Raw genomic sequence first — 8,005 nt, forward strand, 5'->3', positions numbered from 1 at the left:
CATTCTTCAATGAAATTGTTTACTTAATATCCATATCAGAGTGATAAGCACATGATGGGTATAAAACCTGTGCAGTGTAGCAATTCCATGCCCTGGGCACCACAGTTATGGTTGTGGATTAGGGCGGGCCACCGTTCTATGATCAGATCATCTCGGTCATGGAGGTGTTTGGGGGGTGGGACTGCCTTATGCTCATGTTGAAGAGCAAAGGTTCACCAGAGATGGTGTACAGAGGGAGGAGACAATTTGTAAGGGAGGTACCCTGACCAATTAACTGTTCCACCCCTCTACCTACCATGACTGTGATGGCCTGAGCATGGCATGAGGCCACTGATGCTGAAACATTCAATGTGCATTTGACTTTGATGTGCATTGCTTGAGACATTTTCAGTGAATGCATTTAGTATGGAAGAACATGGCAATAGGAAATATGTCAAATCATAACATTATAAAATTGTCTGAACAGTAACTCTCATTATATTTATTATGACATCAAGTGAACTGATAAGCAAATAACTGAGTTGTAAAAGTAAGCTTGTAGGAGCAGGTAGGGATTATAAATCTAAGCAGGATGGGAATGGTTGATGCAGTCAAGACTATTACAATTTGTACAAGATTGTTCCAATGGTTCATCACTTTATTTCAGGATTTCGTCTCTGGAATAACACTAAAAGAAAAATGTTCAACTGTTTGTTTCCTAAGAAGTTGACTTGTCTCTTCTCAAAAAGTAATAGATAAAATAAATCCAATACATTTACATCTTAGGTGATGCTGCTGGTGGTGGTGGTGGTGTGTGTGTGTGTGTGTGTGTGTGGGGGGGGGGTCCTCAAATGTGGTCTTTGCCCAGGACCTCAGACTTCCTAAAACCGCCACTGCTGAAGTTGTATGTTTGGTGTCACCTAGGCCAAGGGGCGTGGGGTCTCGAAACTGTTCTTTGCCTAGGACCTCAGACTTTCTAAAACCGCCACTGGTGAGGTTGTATTTGGCGCCCCCTAGGGCTATTTGTTGTACGCTGTTGTGAGTTGCAAAATGAAGACAAATTCATGTGAAGCTACAGGTAACATGTATTGACATTCATTGTCATTTATTTATCAACACTTGTGCATGAGCAACATCACGGGCTGTTGTCCTGGAACCCCCTGTAATCTGTAGAGGGAAAAGTTATCCGGATGGACCACACCACAAAGGAAGGTAAGGGGACCTTGGCGTGTATTCCCAGGTAGTCATAGCTAGATCTAAGAAATTGTCTATATGCAGTGTATCTCTTCCACCTAAAAGTTGAAAGATGATCAGAAGAGAGAAAAAAACAGATGAGTTTTAGATGTAGGCCTGCATGACAAGTTTACATCATTGATATGAAATCATACGGTTCCTACTATTCCATACAAATGGTTTTACAATATGACTAGGCTACTCACTCGTTCCCTCTACGTCCCCGTAGTCTTGCCGGTAGTGGAAATATGCGGTGCGGAGAACGTGCTCGTTCAGACAAACGGGCTGAAAGCCAGAATGTTCTGTTACGCAGCGAATGTGTCCCGCTCCTCTTCTCTCCTGGCGCAAACTTTGGGCTGCTCACGGCAGCACACAGAGTCCTTTACTGTTTGCATCGGCGCACACCTCCCACAAAAACACCTAAAATGCGACAGATAAAGGCACGAATGTTGGAAATAATCACAGAACTTCACAAAGTTTCAATGTCGAGTGTTGATTCGCGTAAAAGTCCGGAGTAGCCTATTCGCGGAAGGAAAGGCACTGGAGCCAAGCCATGGCGCAGGGCAAACTGCGTAATTGGTCTGACGGCCTTGGTGTTCCTTTATAAAAACAAATAATAATATAGGCCTAACTACATAAAGATGAGGCACTGAGACGTAAAATCATTTTGCGATCGGTACAGTCCCCTACCTATGGCTATTAGGCTACTTTTGGGATGTGATAAGTAGACTGCACACAAATGCTCGGTGGTACAAACAAACGATACAACAAAGTAGGCCTACACTATCTTACGGAGTCTACTCTCCGTTCATTGTCAGGAAAATGAATAAGAAGGTAGTTACCATTCCACGCGCTGTAGCCTGCCAACGTCTCTTGGCATCCCGCGGTCTGTCACAGCAGCACCACCGACAGCGCCTTCTGCTTCGCCATCCGAACTTTCGGAGCCTCGTCGCTCCATCTCATCCAGATACGGCTCGTAGCCTATCTGTAGGGCATAATGCCTCCACCACTGTCTTCCAGTATCGGGTCGGACTCTTCTACTTTCAAAAATGTTTCAGGCTCCGAGTATGCGTCAGATGAGTTGTCTAGACCCACTACGGAATCCATGTTAGTTGTGACAGGTAATCCTGACAGGCGTCAAGACAGTCCTGATAGGCCTATAGATTCCTGAGCGTGCGTCATCGGTGACGTGACGGACTTGTAGGAAGCGCGCCAGCAGATGTCAAAAATCTCGCTGTTCAAAGGCCATAAAACATCATGTTTTCCATCATAATGATCAAAGCCAACTTCAAGTGACTATATTTTATGCTTACTTTCAATGTGTTTGTGTATATTACAATATTTCCCAAGTGTCATATGGTCTTTAAACCTGTGGGTCTTATTGGAGGGTGAGTGGTTTTCCATTTCCCATTTTGTTTCGGGGACATTAACAAAGCAAGTGGTCTGCCGGGATAAGCAAACCCCAGTTAAACTTCGGATGGGTGGCTGCAGTGGTGGATGTGGCAGTAATCATGGTTGGACTGGACTGGCCATAAGGCATGCAGGGCGTTTGCCCAGTGGTCTGTTGATGATTTTGGCCTGGCCTTCCCCTAAATGTAGTAGTGGTATCAGTCCTCAAGCTGTTTCAGCTGACCTCTCCGAGTCAGATTTAAATGGACACTGTGTGAGATTTTTAGTTGTTTATTTCCAGAATTCATGCTGCCCATTCACTAATATTACCTTTTTCATGAATACTTACCACCAGCATCAAATTCTAAGTATTCATTATATCTGGAAAAATTGCACTTTTCATATATGAAAAAGGGGATCTTCTCCATCGAATTTACAAAAATACCTATTTTTAGCTGCAAAAATGACTCTACTTGGACCATACTAGAAAATATTTGTTTATTACTTAGTAAACTTTCATGTAAATATCAAATTTGGCAGTCCAGTTTCAATGAGCAGCATAGTTGCGGTAGGCCTACCTTTTTTGACCATTTCCTGCACATTGTCCCTTTAAATATTCATTTTGGCTGTTGTGATCAGAATAGCTTGTAACAGATGACTGAAAATGTTTTCACTGGCTTCATTGTCTCTCTCAATGCCTGGTGATCCTGGAGAATGCCCGGCCTGATATTTTGGCCCAGGCCAGCCCTGGTAGTAATGGTGCAATTTTGTGTGGTGGGTACAGGGTGGCTGGATATCATATCTACAGAAGAAAACAAGTTATCAATTATTTATCTTTTGCCCAACAGCCTGTTCACACAGGATAGCTCACAGCCAAACCCAGGAGCTGTCTAAGGTGTGAGGGAAAACAAACAGACCCCTGGCTCCCTGAAAGTTTGTCAAGGTTTGTGAGTGTACAAATAATGTTGAATTATATGGTCTTTAAAATTCCATTTGAATCAATCCTTTGTCACAAAACCTTTTAAAAATTATCTTATACACAATCTTAGACAGATGAATAAATATTAGCCTTTATCAATACAGATATGAACACAGCAACTAATAAAAAAGTGGGTTCACATTCTTAACCTGCCCAAAAATATAATGGCAGAATAAAGAGAAGCTTTATATACATAATATCACAGACATTGCCTATTAATTACTAGTACATGAAAACACATTAGCTGCTGTTTATACTGTAGTGTAATACATTAGAAAAAAAAACCTAATCAAAAAATGGGTTGTTAACTGGCTCACAAATTGAACAGCGGAATGACTTATTGAATCTTGAACTAGAAGGTTCCCAACCTTTCAATTTTAAACTACTTTTATTTGGATTGGTAGTAGCAATGGGAGCTGGAATCTTCTTCAAAATAATCATAATCAAAATCATAGTAAGCTCAAAAACTAATAATCACTCACACCAGGACATAGCTGCTTTTCACTCGCTCTCCCTTAAGTTCTTTTTTCTCCCACACCCTGATGTTAAAGCACATGCACACACACTCACACACACGCATACACTCACGCACAGACGCATGCATGCAGAAGTACACACAAAAACGCATGCACATGCACACACACACACACACACACACACACACACACACACACACACACACACACACACACACACACACACACACACACACACACACACATGCGATGCAAGATGGCAGTGGGGTGGGGTCCCAGCCGGCATCACACCTCTCCCAGGCAGCTGTGAAAGACTCGGTCATGACCATCACTTATCACATCAGGTGGCTAAGTAACCCAGAGGGAGGCTGGTGTAAGCACCCACAGAGAAGACAAGGGGAAGCCAAGTCCCCTGCACCACCCCCCACCTGCTGTGCATCTGTGCGTGTGTGTGTGCGTGTGTGTGTGTGTGTGTGTGTGTGTGTGTGTGTGTGTGTGTGCGTGTGTGCGTGCGTGCGTGCGTGCGTGCCTGAGTGCGTGTGTGTGTGTGTGTGTATCGGTGTCGGTGTGTGTGTGTCTGTGTGCTTGCGTCTGTGTGTCTGTGTCTGTGTCTGTCTGTCTGTACACTGTAAAAGATTTCAAGCTGAAATTTACAGCTAATTGATGGGGAATAATTGCCAGCAAATTGTTTTAAATTTACAACAAATTGCAGAAAAAAAACAGTTGCCAGCAAGTCGTTTAAAATTACAACACTGTTCCGTTTTCAAAACTACTCTGACCATGGCACATGTCCTGCCCCCTCATCCGCCCGCCTCCTCCCGCCTGTGTCTGAGATGCCTTCAACATAGTATCGTCCCCATCCTCCACCATGACTGAGATAGCATGGTACCATAATGCCACTCTGCTCTAAGCATATACGTCTTCAAGTTCAGCCTAGCATGGGTGAGGTACAAATGATAAATCACTCAGCATAGTGCTGTCACAGTGACAGTGATAGTTTCCTCAAGTGGACTTTCATTTATCAAGTCATCTCAAAGGGGGGTTCAAAAACAGTCACAATAAGGACTGTATGGATATGCATTTGTCAATCCAATCAAGTGGCCTAAATTTAATATTATGCAAAAAGCAGCATTAAACATGCTATGCTACAAAATGGCTCTCAAAAGATGAAACAACCCAACCAGTTAACCTGTCAGGCAGCTAACCAGTTCACCGGCCAGGTAGCCAACTGGCCTTGACAGACTGGCTGGTTGACTGACCAGCTGCCTGTCCGATTCACTGGCTGCCTGGCTAAACCAGCCAGGCAGCCAGTCAACCGGACAGACAGCTGGCCAGTCAACAAGCAAGGCAGCAAGCCAGTCAACTGACCAGGCGGACAGGCTGCCAGTCAACCTGCCAGGCAGCTAGCTGGTCAACTGGCACTATGCTGTCAGCCACCCTGTCAACAAACCAACCACTCATCTAGTCGGCTAATCAATTGATTGCCAGTACCAGTGAACGCCAGTGAGTCAGGCGCTATGCTGTGCCATTCAGACAAGCAACCAAAGCAGTGTGACAGTCCAGGTTTATATAGTGGGGCAAGTGAACCATGTGACCAGAGTAATCAGGCATTGGGCAGGTGCTGGCAATCATTGAATCACGGCATGAAAGTGATTAGTAATAAAGTGAGGCAAGGCACTAATTGACAGATTGGTTAGGTATAGAGTGTGTCAACAGAGTAACAAGAGAGATCTGTATCAAAAAGCTAACAAGTTCCTAGAATGTTCCATTCATTGATGCTCCTGCTCTAGAACTACAGTTTAAAAACAGACTGGGCTCCTTCTAAGATAGTGTTTAAAAAAGTATAAGGATATTCTTAAATGGATTGGTTTTGGCCCTTGTTTAATGCACATATCAAAACTTCAGTTCCAAAAAGTTTTCATTCTGATCCATGTTTATAAGTAAACATTCCATATATATGTGGAATTGTCTACACAGTGGTTGGACAAAATAACTGAAACACCTGTCCTTTTAATGTGTGGGAAGTTTCATGGCTCAAGTGGGCCAGCCTGTTGGCCAATCTTCATTAATTGCACATTGCACCAGTAAGGTGAAGTTGAGTTGAAGTGCTGGTGAAAAGTTACCAGCTAATTGTTGTAAAATTACAACAAATTTGCTGGCAAAAAAGTTGCCAGCTCATTGGTGTGAAATTAAATGAAATTGCTGGTGAAAAGTTGCCAGCTCATTGAAGTAAAATCAAAGCAAATTGCTGGCAATAAAAAGTTGCCAGCTAATTGTTGTAAAATTACAACATATTTGGTGGCAAAAAAAGTTGCCAGCTCATTGGTGTGAAATTAAATTAAATTGCTGGTGAAAAGTTGCCAGCTCATTGAAGTAAAATTAAAGCAAATTGCTGGCAATAAAAAGTTGCCAGCTAATTGTTGTAAAATTACAACAAATTTGCTGGCAAAAAAGTTGCCAGCTCATTGGTGTGAAATTAAATTAAATTGCTGGTGAAAAGTTGCCAGCTCATTGAAGTAAAATTAAAGCAAATTGCTGGCAATAAAATGTTGCCAGCTAATTGTTGTAAAATTACAACAAATTTGCTGGCAAAAAAAGTTGCCAGCTCATTGGTGTGAAATTGAATTAAATTGCTGGTGAAAAGTTGCCAGCTCATTGAAGTAAAATTAAAGCAAATTGCTGGCAATAAAAAGTTGCCAGCTAATTGTTGTAAAATTACACCAAAATGCTAGCAACAAGTTGCCAGCTAATTGTTGCGTTCTTCCAACGCAAACACTGGAAACTTCACAACATTCAGTCTTTGAAAATAATGGTCCTGGGCCATTCCATTCCTTCTCATGGGATTTTGAGATATATTCTGTTGCCGAAGCCATCAAAAAGCCAAATTGGACCACAGGGGGGCTGCCACACCTGAGCATCGTTTATGCTCTGACCTGCCCATCGTCTGTATAAATGGAAAAACCATCATTGGCTTCTCCCATGCCCTTTTAGCAGAGAGAAGCCCGTTTTGAATTGCACTGAGCTGAAATTAGCGCACCTGGACGTCATTTACAATCAGCTGGCTCATGACCAAAGAAGGTAGATTGGGTAAGCAGTATCACTCAATGGAAAATGCATTGGCCACAGTGTAATAGTTGGGGGCAGTCGTGGCTCAGTGGTTAGAGCCCTGGGTTGGCAACCCAAGGGTTCCCGGTTCAATGCCCGACCGGACCGCAGCTGAAGTGCCCTTGAGCAAGGCACCTAACCCCCACACAGCTCCCCGGGCGCCACTCAGCAGGCAGCCCACTGCTACGGACTAGTGTGTGTACTTCAATGTGATTCACTTGCCCAAATGGGATAAATGCAGAGAAAGAATTTCCCCTAGGGGACCAAAATTGGCTCCAATCCAAATTGGCTCCTATTGTCTTCGTAGTATAAGGTGTTGCTTTAATGCCATAGAACTAATACATTTATGCTTAATGACATGGTGCACATGGTCAGTGTGTGCGATGCCATGATGGACAAAATTTGTACTCCACAAATTTGGTCGAAAGAGAATATCCGGTTGTCAGTGCTCAGTTTGTGGCCAAATTTACTGCAGCTGTCGGTCAGCATTAATTGTGGGGGATAATTAAGGACAGGTGACAAACATTCACTATTGTATCCTATGACCTGTTCCACACTTTACCATGCTTCCAATTTGACCATGGAAGAAGAAAATTGGACTCCCCTTGCTATCATTCCGTACTACGCTCCGATGATGTCTGTAAACCCTCCTATGTCTACCTCCTTGCTCATGACCAGGTGTGTGCAATTGAAGAGTTCAAATCAGTTCAAATCCTCTCCACCTCTATCAGGCCTGTATGCATGTTTAAAAAGCATCCAATCAGAATGTGACCTGAGCTCCATAATTTCTGCATGTGGCTTTGCATACATTTGCATTAGGACAGCAGCCCTGACAAAACAGATC

The 8,005-nt window shown here is 43.2% G+C and overlaps 1 long non-coding RNA gene across 1 annotated transcript; it reads right to left on the minus strand.

Moving 5' to 3' along the window:
- Nucleotides 1-771: 771 nt before the first annotated feature.
- Nucleotides 772-2,425, minus strand: LOC134460296 (uncharacterized). The gene is made up of 3 exons (XR_010037051.1): nucleotides 2,055-2,425; nucleotides 1,419-1,632; nucleotides 772-1,271 (listed from the first exon to the last, which is right to left on the minus strand). It is a non-coding gene; the product is annotated as an uncharacterized LOC134460296 (long non-coding RNA).
- Between the last annotated feature and the right edge of the window lie 5,580 nt (nucleotides 2,426-8,005).

This window comes from Engraulis encrasicolus, chromosome 12, assembly GCF_034702125.1.
Source record: "Engraulis encrasicolus isolate BLACKSEA-1 chromosome 12, IST_EnEncr_1.0, whole genome shotgun sequence".
Lineage (NCBI taxonomy): Eukaryota > Metazoa > Chordata > Actinopteri > Clupeiformes > Engraulidae > Engraulis > Engraulis encrasicolus.